The following is a 20,681-nucleotide window of genomic DNA, read 5'->3' on the forward strand; positions in this document are numbered from 1 at the left end:
ACCGTCCCCTCCCGCGGCCGGCGGGGGCGCTGGGGCCGCTCGGGGCGGTGTCGGGGCCGCTCGGCCGGCGATGCCGCCGCGGGTGCCGCGGGCGGGGACGCGCTCGGGGCAGGGGCACGATAGGGGAAGGGTGCCCGTCGGTGGGTCCCCGGCCCAGGAGGCTGTGCCCGGGAGGCGTGGGGTCCTGAGGGCTCTGTGCCTTGCCGGGAGGAACGTGCCTTAGTCTTTCACTGCCCTGTTAGTCATGAAGAATGTATAAAATCTCGTTTCTGGCCTGAATACAGCCGGAAACAAACATGTATATATATATATAAATATATGTATATGTATATATAAAATTAGTTCTTTTGTTGGCGGTGGGAAGGGGGAGCACAGGGAGCAGTGTTTGTGCGCTCCGTTCCAAGCCCTTTTAAGTCAGCGTTTAGCCCAAAGATCCCTCTGCGTGCTTTTCTCTGAGCCGCAGCCCCAGCGCTTGCTTGGACTTGTGTCCTTGGCTCTCTGCTCAGCTGCTTCAGCTGCCACCGGCTCTCTTTTTTCCCCGTTTCTCCTTTACAGGTATATAAAGCTTCATAAAACAGGAATGAAACTCCCCCACCCACGTGTACCTCTATTTTCCATGTTGACGTTTTTCCCTGCTTTGGGGCAAAGGCTACTTTTTCCTTAGTATTGCTCTTTAAAAAAAAAAAAAACCAGAACAAGTGTAATTGCTTTTTCAAGTAACCATAAGTGGAGGCCAAGAGATGGACCCAGTCCATAGCAATGCAAAGCATGTGGCCTGCACTATGTGAATAATACAAATACATTTGGTTTTAATATATTATGTATAATATATCTGAGTGTGGTAGCAATATGTACTTCTGAATTTTTCATGCTTGGACTCAGGCGTTATTGAGAGGCCAGTCCAGAGCTACAGTGCAGCACTTTCTCCAGACCCTCTTAATTGAATCCTCCTAGGAATTCAAGAAAAAACCAAACAAACAACAAAACCAAAACCCCCAAACAAACCCACACATATTTCATAAAAAGAACTCTGAGATCATTAGCTAACATTTGGAAGTCCCTCAAATTAACATGCGTGAAGGACTGCGGCCAAACTCCCACTGGCTCCCATAAAAGCAGTAATCAGTCCTTCAAGCAAGATTCTCCACGAAATAACACCCAGAAGCCCCTGCAGAAAGGATTGCCAATCTCACCATCTGACTAGATTAAAAACAGCAGTAACAATGTGATAATTGACAGGAGAAACTTCCCTGACAAGGAATGAATCAGTGTTTATTTTTAGCCTTTCCCCCAAACGCTTTATTTAAACGAAAGATTAACTAATTATTTCCGTCGTTGTATTGTCCACACTAGAAACAGGAGGTGGCAGATCTTTAGTATATTCAGAGAGCATTTTGTTTTGACTCTTCCTTTGAAAGGGTGAGATTATGCCAGTTGTCCTTTCATTTCTAGTCAAATATGAAAATTGTCAGGGCTTCACTAAATTTAAACACCCCTCTATCAATATTTTTTATTTCTGAAATAGAAAGCCTCAAAAAAGGTGTCAGAAAATGTAAATTGTGATTGTCTCTGTATCCCACCTTTGCTCCAAAGCTTCTCTTGGACAACAAATCAGTATTAATCCTGTCACTTCAACTGCCCACTGCAGCCTTTTGCAATGATAGAGCACTCCCATTCCAAGAAGATAAGGCTGCTCTACCTGTGCACAGGAGCCAGCAATAAAATTTTATGCAGAAGAAGGGAGCTTACCCAAGAAAAGACTGGCAAAAGATTTGTCCTGTTTTATGGGACCTGGGTTTCTGATAATAAGATTTTGGGTTCTGCTTTGTTTTGAAGCTTTCTTTTGAAACAATTTTTCTGAATTGTTTTTTCTTATATTTTTTTCAATTTCTTATTTTAAATTTTGAATGAATTGCTGATTGCAGCATTGGTTTCATTAGCAGAAAATTAATCAAACTATGAAAATGTCTGAGGACGCTTTTTTGTTTTGTTTTTGGCTTACCTGCTCTGGAATTAAGACACATAAAAGTCTCATTGTTTTGTATTAATTTTAGTCCTTAAGAATGAGTCTCATTTTCAGCATTTGAGTATTTATCCTTCAATGCAAGATGTTTGTGCATAATTTCTTTTCCATGCTTCTTAATAATTCGGGTACTTCTGGGTACAACTACTTAGGCTAGACCAATTCTAGGTGAAATAGTTGATTTGTACCATTTTAGTGTATACTTGGTCATTCTTGAACAGAGTGAAATGTGAAGTAGAATGTGATCATAGAAATAATGGGAAATTATCATTATCTTTATACATAACCCACTGGTCTCTTACAGAAGTTAGAGGGAGAAACTCCAGTGCTGTACAGCTCATAGGAGAAACCTGGACCTTCAGCATCTCATCTCACATGCTGGTGCAGGAGATGCATCACAATGGAATTGTACCTAGAAATTAAAGTATCGGTTTTCCTGTCTCTGCAGCTCCTGAAGAAACATGGCAGAAATGGATGTCCACTGGGATGAGCTCAGCCTTGCAAGTATTGACTGCAATGGTGCCTCCACAACCCCAGATAACTTAATTTCTATTTAGAGGTAAGATGCATGTAGAACACCAACGGGAATGTTGTATGAAATGATTTAATCTGAGGGCAGTCAGGCCAAACAGACCCATGAACCATTCATAGTCATTCATACACATCTGCATTGTGAGAGTTAAGTTAACTACAAAGGAAAACATTACAGATGGGGAGGAGGGTAAGACAGAGGATAAGGTAGATCAGTACAATCAGCATGGGGTTTTACAAGGGGTTTTAACCAGAATTTATTTTATTGGCTATGGAACAAGTAAAAAAAAAAAAAAAAAAGGGTTTAGGGCAGAATTTGAGCTTTTAAATCTAAAACAGAGATGGTGAAAAAACCCCAGTGAGTTGTGTCTAACCTTACATCGTGCCTAGATTCCCAAACCACCTTTCCTATTTTCACATAAGCTATAATCTATTGTGTAGAGCCTCTCTATGTGCCTAGACCTGCACCAGTTCAACAGGACTAAGCAGCTTGGCACTCTTTCATATCTTAACTCAATCAGGAACTAAAAACTTAGTGTCACTCCATTCAGGTCCCCAGAGTGGCTCAGTTCAAGAGGTAGTTCTCAAACCCCTCTAATGGATGCCAGTCACACTCAGTCTTCACAACTGCAACTGTACCCATTCCCTCTAAAAGACAGTTTTATGATCTACTAGAGCAGGTAAAGCATTTATGCAGGAAGTAGAAGGTCTGAGTTCAGGGCCTGTTCTTTGCAGATCAGAGATATCAGTAGTCACATTGATGTCTCAGTGCATAAGTATTCGCATGAAACCAGCCTCAAAGCTTGATCACTCGCACTCTCAGCTCCTTCCCCTGCACAGGGCACACCAGAGCAGGTGGTGAAGCTCTGTGCAAGGCTGCTTAAATTGGCATTGGTGTGTGCCTCTCAGATCTGACCAACGCTGTGCCGTCAGAGGGGGCTGAGGAGCAGCAGAGTGCTTTAGCTGAGCTGCAGCCCTACCATAGGTGTGTATTGAGGGTAGCTGTGGCAGGGGCCGCCCCCTTCAGCGTGTTCCTGCTCTTAAGGAGGCAACACTCTACATTCACTGCCTAAATTGTTTCAATATGGAAAACTGATTAAAAAAAAAAAAGGAGATAAGTTATGAATTTTAAATAGAAATGTTCCTCTCAGCCCAACCATGGCTATTGGGAGTTTGGATCTGCAGCTGCCAGATTGGGAGGTATAACCAGTACGGGCTGCTGGTCAACTCTCCGGGAATGCCTTCGGAAAATACAGGTTTGGGAATTGCCGCTGGATGGCAATCTTGTGCCACAGAGGATGTAACCACATGTGATTTTATTTGGCTGCAAACACTGACATTTTTTAAAGACCAAGAACCAAGTCCGCTTCTTCCGAATACCATCATAAATTTAGAGTGACTTCATGTAAGGCATTCAGTTTAATTTAGAGTTGCACCAGCATAACTGGGACAAGAATATGAACCAGATGTTGAGAAGTGTTATTTTGACTGTTAATTCTATTGATAAAGTTCTGAACAATTTATGAAACTTAAATACAATGAGCAAGCACAGAGGCTGTAACCATGAAAGACCAAGAGCACTGAGATTCAATTCTTCTGTATTGTTACAGTCCACACTAAATTCTAAAAGTTGACCTTTAATGTCTTGTTACATACCCTGAAGGCTGCTGTATTATACACACTATTCTTTAAAGATACAAGGAAGTTCTACTATGGCTGGCTGTAAAACAAGAAGTCACCTTAATTTCAGAAGTCAACATTTGAGGTCTTTGTTTTAAGGTTTCCAGTCTATATATTTCAAATGTTTTGTTTCAGTAATTTCTAATCACAAATATTATGCATTTATTTTGAAATATTTGAAAAATGTCTTAATTCTTTTCACATAGAATAATCCTTCTGTGAAAGTCAACATTTTTTTTCAGAAAGTATTTAGGTTTTTGGAGAAGGAATCAGTCTTGGACTAAATCTGCATTTTAAAAAAAGTGGTGGTTGTCTCAGCTCTCTAGTGGAATAGAATACTATTCACAACAACTCTTTAGTAAAGACAACCTGTTTGGCTTAATGTTCTGTACAGGTGTTGTGAATCAATGTGGTGTATGGGAGAGTATCAGGAAGTTTCTGCAACTGCATTTGAACATCAGGGAAATATCTTCAATAAATTCGTGCTTCTGTTCCTTTTCTGTTGGCACAGATGGCGACACCTATCTATCACAAAGAGCTTCAGTTCTTCCAACCCCAAAACTGTACAGGATTCTAAATGTTAGGAATATCTGATATGTTCAAGAACTCCAGCAAAGTTGTCTTGTCCATCTTCACTTTCACCAAAACTATCAAGGGAACTAGTAATCAATTTAAGCTGAAGCATTTTCTATTTTGGGGCTGGTAGCATATCTCTGGTTTCAGCCAGGGAAGGAAGTGCTCAGAATGTTTTATCACAGCCAGTTCTTGTGATTTACTTGGCATAAATGGAAGAAGGAAATTGTGTAAATATGGGCTAAAGCTTATTCTTGGGTAATGCACAGTTCCATGGACTTGGGATCTTTAATGCACATTTTTGGTTATCACTTGTATGCTGTCACTTCAGTTCTCTATTTGTGTATGAGAATAATATCCCACTAATTCTGTGATGCTTGACAGAAGTGTTTTTGTACATATGCTAAATGCACTCAGAGGGAAACCTGGCAGGCTCGGGGTGAGAATGGTTCAGCCCAGTTTTCCTTCCCTCCCTGGTCTTGACTTATTCTGAGGGTCATCATGGCCCTACCATAACTTGATCACCCAGGAAAGATGCTCTAAATTAAGCATTGACTGTAATGGCTGAATAACACAGTAACCTGAATCTATTCAGAGAATAGGATGGAAACTATTGTCTTCCCACGTTTCTGCCCTTCCAAGTTTACACTTTATTCTGGGACTTAAAGGAGTCACAGTTGACAGGATGGTCTGCAATTATGCTGTAAAGAACCTGAGTCTCCCCCACTCCATTTGTGTTGCCATTCACTGAATAACTGGTAGTTAACCTAATTTTTAAAATCTATTTTATGGCAATATTCTTATTTGTGGGCTATGTTCTTATTGGGGGTTTCTATGTACCAGCTGTTGCAGATATTGGTGGTTGAGAGAGATGCTCTGGAGGAGAGCCTACAAGTTCTAGGTAGCACAGGTGGAGAAGTGGGATCCAGGGAAATTGAGGGATTTGCCCAAGGAAACATTCTAAGTTTGTGGCAGTGTTAATATACCTGATGTGATTATCTAAGGCATGTAGGCACAAATGCATGTTCTGGTACATGTATCAGCCACAGGAATGCTAAACTGGAGAAGTTAATTTGGAAAAATTAAAGGGGGGGGCGAAAGAAAAAAAAAGTCATGCTTGACACTACTTGACGACTTGCAAGAAATTTCCATTTTCCCATTCTTAGAATACTTTGGAAATACATAAAGTCTTGGGATCTGTATTTTAAAATGTTGCTTCAAACTGGAATGGTATCTGGTAAACTTAGCCAAGAAACATCTGTTTTTCCGTTCCTGGAAGCCGGAGCTGAGGCAGCCGTTTTCCTGTCAGCTCTGCTGTGGAGCAAAATTGGTTCAATAGGTCATTCTGTTCTCTCCATTTCGTAGTTCTCAGGTTCCTATTAAAAAGATGGCAAACAACACAAATAAGCAGGAAGGGAAAGGAGATTCTTTGTAATGTGTGTATTAACCTGTGAAAAAAAAACCCATTTAGCTTCAGACTGAGTGAGATAACTGGTGAGAGCAGAGCTATTAAACATTAGAAAGAACACCAGGGATTATATGGAACTGTAAGATTTATTAGCCCCCAAATGCCCCCAAGATTTTTTAGCCCCCAAATGGTTTATCTTTCATCAGTGGAAATAACAATCTGATACAAATACCACTGAAGACAATGGAAATGTCACATTGATGGCCACCGGGCTCTGGATTTGACCCTCTGTGGTAGATGGCCTGGTAGAGACTGATCACCAGTACACAATATATTAATTGCAAGATTTTTGTAAGCTATGACCTGAGTAGCTCCAGATTGGATTCAGTAACTGAAGGGCCAGCAGTGGTTGTATATATCATCTTTTCAACCACCTCTCACTCGGTTGGAGTCAATCTGAGGACAGCTGGGAGGGAGAACCAGAGGAAGAATTCAAAGGTCTCATGTAGAGAAGACCATAAGCATATTGTGTAGGTTTCAGTTTCTGCATTCCCAGCTCTCCATGCTTTGATAAAGCTATGGACAAACAAATACATTCTTGAGAACTGCATAATTTTTTTCCCTTCATCTTTTAAGGACAGGATCAAAACTCATAAAGGCATTTAGCTGCTTATTCTCCCCCTGAAATCATCAGGCATTAAAAGCATAAATAACATTGAGAGCATGCCCCATGATCTGATACTTAATTAGTAATGAAAATCTCTATTATTCAGTCAAGTGGCATTGAAAATAGGAAACCAGTACACTGAGGTGGCAGAACCCTCTGCATGTATCCTCACTGAAAAATGGCAGCACCCCTGTTTCAAAAACGACTGGAAAAGAGACATGCTGTGACCTTCTGTCATGAACATTTTGGTGACATAAAAAACCCCCAATGGGCATTTGAGTACTGTTTCTTAGGCAGATATAATTTGCCATCACTCACATGACTTAAAAAGCAAAACTGATCCGGAGGAAGGATTTCTTGATTTCTTTTCCTTAGATGTGATCTTTCCACTCCATGAATTTAAAATACCAAGGAAGCAAGTCCTAATCTGAGGAAGAGCTTCCAAAAGAGAATTGGAGATGCAGCACTTTCTGTGGCAGGGTCTTGCTGATGGTATAAATTAACTAATAGGGGTCAGGAAACTTGCTAAAGGCAGATAGGATGCAGGAAGGGAAGAGGGCATCATACAGTTCATGGACAGTTGCAAGCAGTTTCCTGACACTATTTGCTTGGTAAAACATTTTGTTTCCTCCAAAGAAGTGTTTGACTTTGCTTTCATCATCACCAGTGTAAGTCAAATGCCATTATTTGTGTCATCTCTGGCTTACATTGCCCAATATTCTCAGTCTGATACTGAAGTGACCATTCCCTGGATAGTCTGTAATTATCTAAATCCACGTGGTGATGTGGTCCATCCATGCCCCAAATATATTACAGCCAAATCCATGCTTTCATAAAATAAGATCCATTCTGTCTGCCAAGAGAAACGGTACTATTTTACTTCATGAATGGCAAAATAAGTCAGTAATAACATATGTATATGGAAAATTCAGCTGTCAATGGAAAGTTGGGAAAGGAATCATAGAATCATAGAATCATAGAATAGATTGGGTTGGAAAAGACCTCCAAGATCATCAAGTCCAACCCCTGATGATGCAGTTTACTCTGTGATCCCTGGGTTTGTAGCCTATTTTCCTCAATACCGTCTTCATCTGCTTTCTTCAGTCTCATCTGATTTTTGTATTTGCCATATATGCACTTTATTGTGCCATGGGAGGTTCAGGTTGGATATTTTAAAAATGTCTTCACTGAAAGAGTGGTTAAATTGGAGCAGGCTGCCCAGGAAAGCGGTGGAGTCACCATCCCTGGAAGTGTTCAAAAAACAAGTAGACACAGCACTAAACAGTACAGTTCAGTGGGCACGGTGGTTCTGGTTTGAAGGCTGGACTTGATGATCTTTGTCTTTTCTAACCTTGATGACTCTGTGATTTGTTTAAACACAGTTACATTGGTTATGGGTTTGGCACACCAGTATCTGGAATTGCTGTGATTCACAGGATTACACAAAAGACCAGCACTGATTGCAGAAAACCCCTGCATGCTGGGAACACAGATGTGCTTCGTCACTGCATGAGTTGCACCTTAATCCTGCTGTTTCCTCCTGGATTGTCTCCTACCTGGAGCTTTATGTAGGAACGAGGGACATCTAGTGGCTTAATAGAACACAGCTAAGGGAAATGTTCTGCCCAAGGTACTTTGTGCAAAGCAGAGTTCAGTGAAGGTTAAACTAAATTAAAGACTTTCTCAATAGTTGAAATGTAATTTAGATATATGTAATTGCTTTAGATAAGAGTCAAATACCCTGTGATGAATTCTACTTTTGTTTTTCTGTCTTCTTGTGAAAGGTGAGCTGACTTTGAAACTTACACAGGTTAATATGTATTTGGTACCTCATTTCAGGGGCACAGAACATCCTCTTTCATTAGGAGAAGCTGAAGTACAGGACAGGTGGATAAAAACCAGAAGCAAATCACACCACACAGCCCTGCACATTTTTCTCCCCCAAAGGAACATGCTTATTTTATGCATGGCAATTACAGATATGATTAATTAGACTAGCTGATACCTGGTAGATTACAATGACAAGGAATAATTCTGAAAAGCAGTTAAATGGAGCCTTTTCTTTCTCTGCAATGTGTTTCCTATTTTAATACTTAAATAATGAGTTTCTTTAACAAGTAACCCACTCTGAGTCATGTTTTCCTCTCTCCCCTTTGTTCTTATCCTAACCAATAACTACTTGTCATCCCAATAGCTTTTATTACAAAAGATGAGGTGCACATAAGAGAAGCAAAAATATCTGCACTGAATTATATGCTGGCTTTGTACTGTGAGCCCATATTTGTATTAGGTTTGCTATTCTGTCTTCTAGTAAGTACTGAAAGCCTGGATGGACAGTCTGTTATGCTGCTCAGACCAGGGACAGTGCTTGGCCTCTCGACCTGCAATAACTATAGTTGAGAGACCAACATCAGGCAGTCAAGAGCTGTTATCTCTGAATGTCTCCCATTCCTATCCTAACTCCAAAAAACAACAAATTCAAGAGCTGGTGTATTTTGGCTGGGGCGTATGACTAAAGAGGGCAGCTTACCTATAAAGAGGGAGGCTTCTCTGAAAATGAGAGAAAATCATTGCCAAATATTAAGACAGATAATCTGGAGAGAGCAACAGGAGGCTTTCTGTCTCACCTGAAATGCTGATAAAACCTGGAAGCCACAGGAGTGAGATTAGGCTGGGAAAAGACGAATCACTTGTGATTTCGCAAAGATGTGTAACTCGGGAGGGTTTTTTTAAGAATAAGAAGTGATGATAAAGAAAATGTTTTGCTAGCTGAGTGGGTTTTGTCTTGCCTTTCCTTTCTGAACAGGCTAAACTAGAAGCTTGTAAGCCTTGGTGAAGCTAAGGAAATCTTGAATAAGCCAGAAAAGGACTCTCCCAACCTGACACCCCACTTCCAGCTTCATGTGGAGACCCTCTGAAGACCCTGTGCCAGGGTTCAGAAAGGGATTCTTGGCCTCTCTGTGTGTACCATGAAAATGAGATAGGAAGAGTTATTTAAACACTACTCAGATTGCATTAGAAACTTGGAACAGAGAGACTGGGCCCAGTGGTTTGGGATGATGTTGTGGGGGGAAATTACAGAGATTGATGAAATAAGGTACACTGGAAGCAGGAACTTCATTCATGTCCTGTGATCAATGAGTGACACAGTGAGTATTTCTTAGCCCCTGGATCATTAAGATTAATTAAAATACTTCTTTATAGAGAGGTATGAGCAGCCTTTATTTATGTGATAGAGTTTAAAGGTTTTAAACTCCTGAAGTTTTAGGTGCACTAGCAGGCACAAAGTTATGTTGTTGTGATCCTGTTTATCTCCATATTTGTTTCAAGAACTGTTCGTTACAGAGAGAAGTTGCCTTGATGAGAGCTTCCAAAGGATGTTTCTGTTTGGACCTCTTGTGAAGGCTACATTCAGGATGTGAGTATAGATATACCAAAAGCCTGTTGCTGGCAACATTCAGACTGGATTTATCAGTATGAGGTAAAAATGAGCTGAAGTTTGTTTAGCTGGCAAATAATCAAGTCTCTCTATTTCAGAAACTTCTGGAAAGGAATGGCAAAGCCAAAGTACAGCTGGCCATATGAACTATCCTGATGCAAGTGTGGTTAATGACCAGAATGAAGAAAAGAAACAGACTGGATTTTTAACAAATATTTATTAAATATAGAAGGCAATGACTTCTTGCTTCTCTACCTATCTTTGCCACTGTGAAGTTCTGGTTACCACATTACCACTTTACTGATTAATAGGGCAGTACAAAATGAACCTGAAGTTACATGAGGTTTAGACTGAATAATTTCTCTTGTGAAAAGACCTAGAAAAAATTAACAGTCCTGTTACACTCGAGATTACGTGACAAGAGTGTGTTGGGGAAAGGTTGGAACATGCCTTGCTCAGACTGTGAGCAGAAAGGGTAAATGGGAGAGCTGACACTGAGCACCTGACATCCTTCAAGGGTAAGGTCTGTTATAATGCTGGAAATCAGCCTAGGAGTCCTCTGCTGTTACTTCTGTTAATGCTGGAGTGCCAACAGCAAAAAAGCTGTGACTACTCAACTCAGGCTTCCACTCCTGCCCTGGTGCTTTGCCCCTGGCCCTGTGCAGGGATGGGTACATATTTACTAGCTAGGACAGGCAGACACAAATTTCCATTCACTAATCTTCCTCTGGCAGAGTGAGTCACCACAGAGAAAAGGTTGTTTCTGCTTGTTCTTTGTTCAGATTATAATCCAGTCAGAGCTGAAAAAAAGGCCAGGCCAGTACCTTCAACACCAATGATCATCTCTGTCCTCCCACAATAATGGAGGGAAACTTGGAGAGATTTCTGTAGCTTCAAGCTTTCTGAACGGAAAGATCTTCCTTGGAAACTACTTTGAAAGAAGCTGGCGAAGTTCCTGGTAAGAACTCAGCCTTTTCTGTCCGTGTTTCTCCATCTGTCAAAACAAGGCATAATCTTTCCCTGCTTCACAACAGTATTGTGAGGAATCATCAGTTAACATGTTTACATCCCTAAAAATGATTTCCTATTCTAAATCACCTGGACTTCAGTTCTTAGGGATACAAACAGATCTCACCCTTCTTACAGATCTTTACCCTCTTTTCACACATCTATATTCCTCTTTGCATTCTGCTATTGCAAAACAAAATTGCTGCCAGCACTGCTCCTGTACACCTGACAGCAGTTTTAACAATCACACTGTATTTTCCAGAGCAATTAAATAATCAGCAAAGGAAAATAATTCTTCCTCAATTTTTGTTCTTCCTTTTTATCAGTGTTGGAAAATGTTTTCTACTGCTCACTAGTAAAATTTCTCATCACTGCTCCAACTCCTTGGTATTGTCATGAAGAACAACTTTTGCATGTATTTATAAAGCATGTTTTAGTCCAGTGATCTTTAAGAGAACTAATTGTGATCAAAACTGGAGTTATTTATGAACAAATCTGTGTACAAATGTTATGTGTTGCCTATGTTTGCATGCTGCAGGACCTGTAGCTCTTTCTCCCAGAAGGCGACTTTCTCTGGAACAGAACAGCAGCAGACCAAAATATCAGCACTGTCTTAAATGTGAAGTGTACTATCCAGCTGAAATTGCACAGGGAGCCTAAGAGAGCAAAATGATCTGGAAGCTTCTGTAATCAATCTCAAGCCAGAACTGGCAAGATATTTTTAACTATGACACAGTTTTAAAGATTCATTTAGGGTTGTAAGAGGTACCCAAATCAGGAGGTAGTTATGGTCCTGCTGCCTTCTCATCATCCAAGTTATCCTCCCACACACAACCTTATCTGACCTGTGAAACAATCCTTTCTTTTCTCCCTGCCTGCCATGATCCCTTTTTACTCCTGCTCGCCCCTGTCTCTCCTACTATAAAATTAAAATCCTGGCTTTACCTCATTTCCCTGTATTATAAATCCCTTCCACCTCTTTCCCAAGCTCCAAACTACTTCCCTATCCAGGTTTACTACAAGATGTTGAGAAACAGAAACACAAATGTAAACTGTATCTCTGTTTTTGAGAAGGACTTCCCAAATTCTATAAAAGTGAAGGCATTAGTGATCTTTAGTCACACTCCTCAATCTCACAAAGAGTTTCTGTTTGAGATGTCACTGCCCCTTACTGCACACTCAAGATCCTTGATCCTGAAGCACAAGTAGGTAAAAAATCCCTAAAGTCTTTATGAGGAAAATGCTTCTGTGGTCAAGTTTATTTTACCACTACAGCTGGTTTATTTGGGAGATGCATCACCACCAGATAAACAAGCATTGATAATATCAGCATCTGTTTAATAAATATTATATTATAAAGTATTGTTTGTCCACTATCTTCTTAAATAGAACAAGTTCCTGAAATTGAAAGTCCACTAACAAAGGGCACAAACAGAACAAGGAATCTGGCAGCAGAATATTTATTTTTAAACAATAGAGCTGCAAGAGCAACACCCTGTTATGCAGCTCAGTAGAAGGGTACTGACAAATACTGAATCATAAAATGCTCAGTCACTAAACTGATTTAATATGATAAAGTCCCCCCAAATTCAAGCCATTAAACTAAAAGCCAATACAGGAAAAATGACGATAAACAATATATCACTCATGGGTGGCCTTAATGCTGAATCTGGGATAAATTACATGAAAAGTAATCACAGGAAATTTTTAACACAGAAAAAGAAATCTGAAAGGCAAGCACAATGACTGCTGCAACAGAGAATGTAGCAACTCCTAACACAACATAAAACTGTAGCATGCTTGAAGGCTGGGCTAAATTTTCCTCTAAGTGTGTTTTATGGGATTACAACAGAAACAAAATTATCCTGGCAACTTGAAAGAAAAAATGAGTGGCTTATTAGACCAATTGATAAAGCTGGAAAGAACAGACAAGCTTCCAGGCATGCAGGTGCTTCTTCGGATCTGAAATAAAAACAGCAAACTTCAAAGTTAAATCCAGGTTAAGAACAATTGTGCTGAGTTAGGACATCTGCTTTGCTTCAAATGTTTATTAATTTCTTTTTTAAAGGCTGTAAACAATGACTTGGGAAATAAATTTATAATAATATAGCCCTGTAAATGGATTATTACATTAAAGCAGGCTTGCAATTAGAAAAGGATCTAAGGAGTAAAACTTACCCCCGCAAATCTGCACAAAATCACATGGAGTTTCCATGAGATTTAAAAACCTGCTTGCTTACATTGCTTTAGAAAATATTAATTGGTTTCTTAAACCACTTCGGTGCTTTACTTTCCCTGAAAAAGGCAATAAACAAGTCAGGATACTGGCAAGGAGTGGGTACACGTGGGTCCCTGGTGCTTACACAAACCCAGCTGTGTCAGGGACAGGCACATTTGCCTGAACAGGCCTGGTAACAAGCTCAAAGCTTGAGGTCTGACACAAGCACAGAGAACGCCAGGCAACACTAAGCAATGCTCTGAGGTGACTCAGCTGTAATAGGTCTCTTAGGTTAGTCCTAGTAATGATGTAAATATAGTTTTCTAAGTTTGTAATTTGCATTTATTGAAACTTTCCACTGGAAAGGGTAGGGAAGATGAATCAGAAAAGTAATATTCTGTTATTGGCCATTCAGCAATTTTTAAGCTGTTACTTTTCCAGTCATCTACAACAGTTTCCTTGTTTTTAGAATGAGTTCATGATATCATATCCTGAGCCCTTCCCTTTTCTTGTAGCCTTCTGAGGCACTAGGAGGAGTCCAGCTACAGTCATCATGTGAATTGGTCTGTAATACCATAGTGGAGCTACCTCTGCCACCGTCCTCCTGCCTGCCTAATTCATGCTCCTTAAGGAACTGCTGCTCTAGGACGAAAGGCCCTTTAAGCACAGTGAGTATCAGCTGAGAGAGCAAACAATTTATCTGGCTTGTAAAGGTGCATCGGAGAAAGATCACTTCTCTATGTATTGACATGTGTGTGCAGTTTGGGACACAAAGTGAAAGGAGAACTTGCTGTCATTATTAATCACTGAAGTGAGAAGGGAGTTTCCTGGCCCAGCTGGGGTGAGAAGAGGAACAGCAGCGACGTGGGAGGCTCTTGGGGTGCAGAGATTGGATTAAAGGTATGGGTTTGGTGTAGGAAAGGGTCAAGGTACATGTGCTGTGCCAGGCAACATACCCATTTGTTGGGGTTGGACAGAAAAGAAAAAACACAACTGATAAAATGTACACACAAACAGCTGTGAGTGACCACATGGCACTGTATTAATGCTGGATGACAAGCACCTCTTGTTTATTCTTTATCTGGTTTGATTTAAGGAATGCAGTAGTGTGAGGTAGTAATAAGCAAAATGAAAGGAGAATAAAAGAGCTAGTTCTCTTCACTAATCTCCACTCATCCCTAAAGCATACAGGCCAAGTAAACATTGACAGTGAGTCATTGACTCTTTTTAGTATAACTACATAACCTGTGGTGGCGGTGGTGTTATTTCTGCACTTCTCCATCTTGGTCTTTAGCTCTGAAATGCAGAGCTAAACGCTCTACCATTCTTGGTGTAGGGCTTAAGGTTTTGTCTAGATGTCTCTGAAATGCTAATTTGGTAGTAACTTGTTAACTATATCAGTAATATAGTTATATTTATAGTTATGAATAGTGTTGTGTGATCCAGAATTCACAGCATAACAAATGTTATAATGAAAGTAAATAAATGACTTGCATTTATATCCACCAGTTGATATTGCAGAAGTTATTTATATATAGAACATCTGAATTTTATTGTGCATGTTATCCTGGCAGAATACTAAACACTAACTTCATTCCAAAGTTGTAAAAGTTTTATGACTGTGCTTTACATAAAGGCCTCAATCTAGTTTGAATGGAACCAACAGAAAGCAGCTGTGATATTTTTGTGAGTATTTAAGATAACAGTAACTGGCTTCAAAAATGTGCAAATAAATTTTGTCCTTGCTCCCAAAAAAGTCTTTGGTGAGGTAAGCAACTGTATAGAAAATACATAACCTTTGCTTATCTCCTTGATCACACAACTTTATCTAATTTTATTTTGTTCACTATGGTTTTGATAGGCTCCTTCATAGGGTCATAGCACAGTGTTAGTAAAACACATTATCCTTGTCTGCTAAACTGCATTGTGAGGTAAAAACTCTTAGGTTAAAAGGTGCTGGACCCTCTTCTGTTGCTGATGTAGTTAATTTTATGACAACAAACCTGATGTTTTCTACAGCATAGTTATGGTAAGAGCAGAAGGATGCTCAAGACATGCTGTGTGCTGTTTGGTCTGGCCTCAGTAGCATGAGGATTGCTGTACTAGAGGTGACCATTAGTCCGCTTACTCCAGGGTTCTGCCTCCACCAGTGACCTATACCAGGTGCTTCTGATACAGCTACAAGTAAGTCCGGAGACATCAACTGCCAAATAGGCTTCACAGGAGATGTTTTTATATGCCTATCAGTTAGTAGCTGGCTTTTACTGTGCAACACAAGGGATTTGTAACTCTTTTGCTTAATAGAATATCACAGAGGATATTCACATTTCCATGGAAATGTTTGTTTCTTGAATTCACTAGCTCCAGCTAACAGTGATGTGTGGCCATGAGTTAAAAACTGTGGGATTTAAAAAAAAAAATTATTATTCCATTTCTCTATGTTTAAATTGTTGCCTTTCACTTCCATTAGATGTAAATTTGCTTATACATCATAGAAAAAACTCACTTTATTCTTTCAATTCTGTACTCTACTGAAGAGTGACGATATATTTTTATTCTAACTTATAGTTTGGTCTGTCTAGTTTCTAGCTATGCTATTTTTCAATTTATAAACTCATTTAAAGGGCTTCACTCACAGTTTTAGAATCCTAGAATATGTGATGTAGTCAGGCCACTGGGTTGATGAATCAGGACTTGCCCTTTGTGAAGCCATGCTGAATGTTCCAAATCACCTCCCTGTCCTCCATGTGCCTTAGCATAGGTTCTAGGAGTACCTGTTCCATGATTTTCCCGAAGCACTGACAGGTCAGTAGTTCCCAGAGTCCTCCATTCTACCCTTCTTAAAAATGGGTGCATTGTTCCCCTTTTTCCAGTCACCAGGGACTTCACCTGACTGCTGTGACTTTTCAAATATCATGGAGAGTGACTTGACAACTTCTCATCAGGTCCCATAGTCCCTTAAATGTTCAGGTTTCTCAGAAGTTCACAAACCTTAACTTCTTCTCCAGTCCCCATCCTGCTGGCCATCCACTCAGGAGGTGTGGGAGGGGAGTTTGCCAGTGAAGACTGAGGAAAAAAATGTCTTGAGTACCTCAGCCTTCTCTGCATTTGTTGTTTTCCAGTCTTGATCATCAGGGGAATATGATTTCTTTGACTTTACTTTTCTGGCTGACCTGTAGAAGCCTTTCTTACTATTCTTTGAATCCCTTGCCAAGTTCAGCTCCAGCTGTGCCATGGCCTTCCTGACCCCATCCCTACACAACTGGGCAGAGTGCCTATGCTCTTCCCAGGATACCTGTCCTTCCTTGCACTGCCTGTGCATTTCCTTCTTGCCCTTTAGTTTGACCAGCAGGTCTCAACTCTGCCATGCTGCTCTCTTTCCTTCCTTTTCCTGATTTCTTACACCTGGGTATTGAGAGCTCTTGCTCTCTATGGAAAGCATCCAGATCTGCCAGCTCTGTTCTGCTCCCTTGTCCCCAGCTGCATTTTCCCAAGGGACAATAGTTCCCTACTGCTCACTCTTTGAAGAGCTGGAAGTTTGCTTTCCATAAATTCTGAATCCTGACTTTGCTCTTCAACTAACACATATCCCTAAGGACTGTGAACTCCAGCAGTGCATGATCACTGCAGCCCAGGCTGCCTCCAATACTGATGTCATCAATTAGCTCACTTGGGTTGGTGACCAACAGGTCCTGTAGTTAATGATTTTGTTGTCATACTTAAAAGATATGTGAATTTCCTGTATAAAAGCCACCTAACTCTGCTTTTGTATCCTGTTTATATATATCTTAAAAAATAAATTTTCCAGCACCGTATATCCAAGAAACGTTAGGTGCAGAGGAAATGTTTAATTAATTAATCCCACAAAGAGCTTGTGAGGTAGGCTCCCTCATTTTACAGGTGAGATAGAGAGTGAGACAGTTAAATTAAGTGACTTGCTTAATATCACACAGTGAGTCAGTGGTAATGCTGAAAATAGACTTTGTGTCTTCTGGTTCCTTGCCCTGTATTTTAGTCATCAAACCAGACTTAACTTTAGAGTTGAATGAACTTCTTAAACTATTAAAATAATTGTTCTCAATTTCATGTTGGAGTAATATATTTTAATCACCTAAGCAGCTGAAATATTTGCAAAAGGTTTCCTTACTCAGGACCTGCTTTGTCTTTCTTGTTCAGATATTTCTTCAGGTATCAGCTGAATATATTTTGTTTACAGTGATCCTGAACTTCAAAAACCCACTCTAGCAAATCTCCACTTAAAACTCAGAGCAGTCTCTTTGCTGACAATGTAGCAATGCTTTTTTTCATACTCTCAGCAGCCATTCCACTTAATAATACCCATAGCTTTAATTAATAGAGCACAGTAAAGTTATTGCCCCACAGCAAGCAAAAGAAAGACTGCTGGTTATGCTGTCATGACCAAATGAAAATGTATCCTGAAGCACAAAAGAGCAACAGCATCTTAAGAAATACCTGCTTGGAAGTGCAGTTCTGAACTGCACGCTGTGTCCTCTCTGAATACACTGGTACAGAAAGAGATGTGACCCTTGCAAACCTGTTTAAATGCATAGTGCCCACGTTCAGGCTAATTAGATGCTCCAGCAGCCTTAGAGCTTTCCTGAGCATAGCCCATGTGTTTGTTTATGATGATGGGACATACATAAATTTTTCCAATCCTCGCTGTCTTACCTGTTTGATCGTTTTCTTCAGTATAGGATAGAATAAATGGTCTGGAAAATATGTACGTAGGTGTAAGACTGAAAGTGGCTCAGGAGAGGGAATGAAGGAATAATATTACCATGGCTTGCTCTCTGTTAAACCTGGGTATCGACACAGCTGTCTGTTACACAGCCTTATACAATGCTTTGTATCATACAGTACTTTTACTGTGGGTGAGATAAGCTGTGGTCAGCTCCAAAAGTTTTGTAGAGTTTTGCCACATGTAATGAATAGGATGTTGCTGTGCCAGCAGCCTTCCAACTTAATTACAATTTAATAACAAAATTCTTTCAAAATTCAGCTGCTTCATCGCCACTAAAGCTCCCAGGTGGCAAAATCAGACAGTAAGCATTGGCATGGTGTATTTATGAAAACAACTCTAAAGTAATTTAGCATGTTGTACTTATAAAGAAGGGAGTCACATCTTGCCTACCAGTTGCAGGCTAGACAGAATGTTTCAGGTAAGATGCCAAGGAGGGATGTTCCAAGGAGGCCATTCTTTTTCCGCTTTGGGGTTAATACTTCTAGTTTACCATCTTGTTTCCCTTTTGGGTTTATCTTCTCCTTAAAACATTAACTATGAGCATATTTTACACTTTGCCACTAGGGCTCTGTCATCAGTGATCAACTGTCCAATCCTGAAATACCGGTCAGAGTACCACTCCAACTTTGCTTTCAGTTTCTGCTAGGGAATAAGATGTTTCTCTCATAGACTTCAGAAAACGGCCCAGTGCCAAGTGATGAGCAGTTTGCAAGACAGCGCTGTGTCTGTGCCCATCTATCAGGGACAGAAATGCTGTCTTTCAAGGGAGTTTTTGAAAACCTGGGAGGAGTAGTCCAGTACAAACTGGAGAAAGAAGACACTTCTGAGTCTTTCATACACTTTGAAACTGAACCCAAGAAAGCAATACAAAGAATTGAAATTCTTTCAGTGCTCTTCACCCGTGTCTCCTTTTATCCGTAGTTTCTATTATTAACCCAAACGTAATGGTAGTAATATATTAACCCAATGTATATATTGGGTTATATGTATATATCAACCCAAATGTAATGGTAGTAGTGTTTGAGAAGGTGAAAATGTTGATCAAACATTAAATAATAATTGTGAAAAACAGGGTTTAAAATGGAAATGTGCCTAGGTGTTTTCTTCCATACTGGGAATAGGAAGAAGACTTTGTGGTCTTTGTGTCTGATCAAAAATAACCAAACCGGCAGAAATTAAATACATGAACATTTTCAGCAACAATTCAGCTAATAGGTGTGAAGAATGAGTCAGTCTGAGAAAAGCAGAAATTGCTTGTGGATAATCTGAATGAGAATGGAGGATGCATAATAGAGTATCGCATCTGAGAAGAGCTCTGACAAAATAGGGGCCTTGAATTTTGAATGCAGAGAATTATACTTGCTTCATCTATTACTGAAGAGAATTGAAAACAATCTGCCTCTATGATTAAGTGCATACTGTGCTCTTTTACATAGTTAACATTATTTAAGATCCTACTTTCACCAAAGACCTCAGTGTGTCCTGCCTACCTTAGTGATCAGATTACTGGTCACTGCTCTAACAGGACTATCACAGCCTTGTTCTGTTGATTCAGCACAGAAACAAAGCATTTTAGGAATGTCAGTTCTTCAAGCAGTGGGGATTATAGGCATGGTAACAGTACATGTTTGTGAAAGGTATATGCTTGTCTGACTTCAGTCCCAGTGACCTAAAGAGGAAAACAGGTACAGCCATAGTGCTGCTCTGAAGAGTTAATGTAATTAATAGATTCTGTAGTTCTGTATATTTGATTCACAGAACTGAGAAAGCATTTGTGGTAGGTAATATGGTGCTTACACATTAGAGCCAGAAAATAAAAGGGAAAAGAAAGTGGAAAGAAATACATAATGAGGGAGTTGACCAGTTTATTTCCATTGTGGAGGCACAGTGAAAGGGACAATGCTAAGCAAGGGGAAAAAGAAATCCAACAGGAGTTACCTTAAACTATATTAGTCATAAAATGTGGAATTAGCAATGCAGGCAAGGTATTTTTTTCAATATTCTTTATTATGTGTAAATCACGGCACTGTAAAGATCCAAGAACCTTGAATCACACAACTTGCAAATTACCACCAGAATGTTTCTCACTGGAACTACGTACAGCAAGACAAGTAGAAGGTGAAACTGTAAATATGGGGAAGGACTTCTCTCTTCAATAAAACAAGTGGTTTCTGCTGAAACTAGTTTTGCTTGAGGATTAATTTGTAGTTCCAAGTGTCTTTCAGTGCTGACAGCTGAAGAAGGTAGCTTGGGGCCAGATTGTAATGTTCACTCCTTGCTCTAATGGGCGGATGTGTTTAATTAACCTTTGTTTCTGCAGAAGCAGACATTCTGGCAGGCTGTAGGAATGCTAAAGGAGGGAAACCTGAACA

General features: G+C 40.0%; 1 protein-coding gene across 1 annotated transcript in view; it reads left to right on the forward strand.

The window, feature by feature from the left end:
• The first annotated feature begins 11,096 nt into the window (after positions 1 to 11,096).
• Positions 11,097 to 20,681, forward strand: part of RALB (RAS like proto-oncogene B) — a 52,930-nt gene continuing 43,345 nt past the window's right edge. The window contains exons 1-2 of the mRNA XM_050339570.1: positions 11,097 to 11,279; positions 14,063 to 14,215. The gene's annotated coding sequence lies outside the window, so the exon portion shown is untranslated. The remainder of the gene's footprint in view (positions 11,280 to 14,062; positions 14,216 to 20,681) is intronic.

This window comes from Myiozetetes cayanensis, unplaced genomic scaffold (genome assembly GCF_022539395.1).
Source record: "Myiozetetes cayanensis isolate MyiCay16 unplaced genomic scaffold, myiCay2020 scf9, whole genome shotgun sequence".
Lineage (NCBI taxonomy): Eukaryota > Metazoa > Chordata > Aves > Passeriformes > Tyrannidae > Myiozetetes > Myiozetetes cayanensis.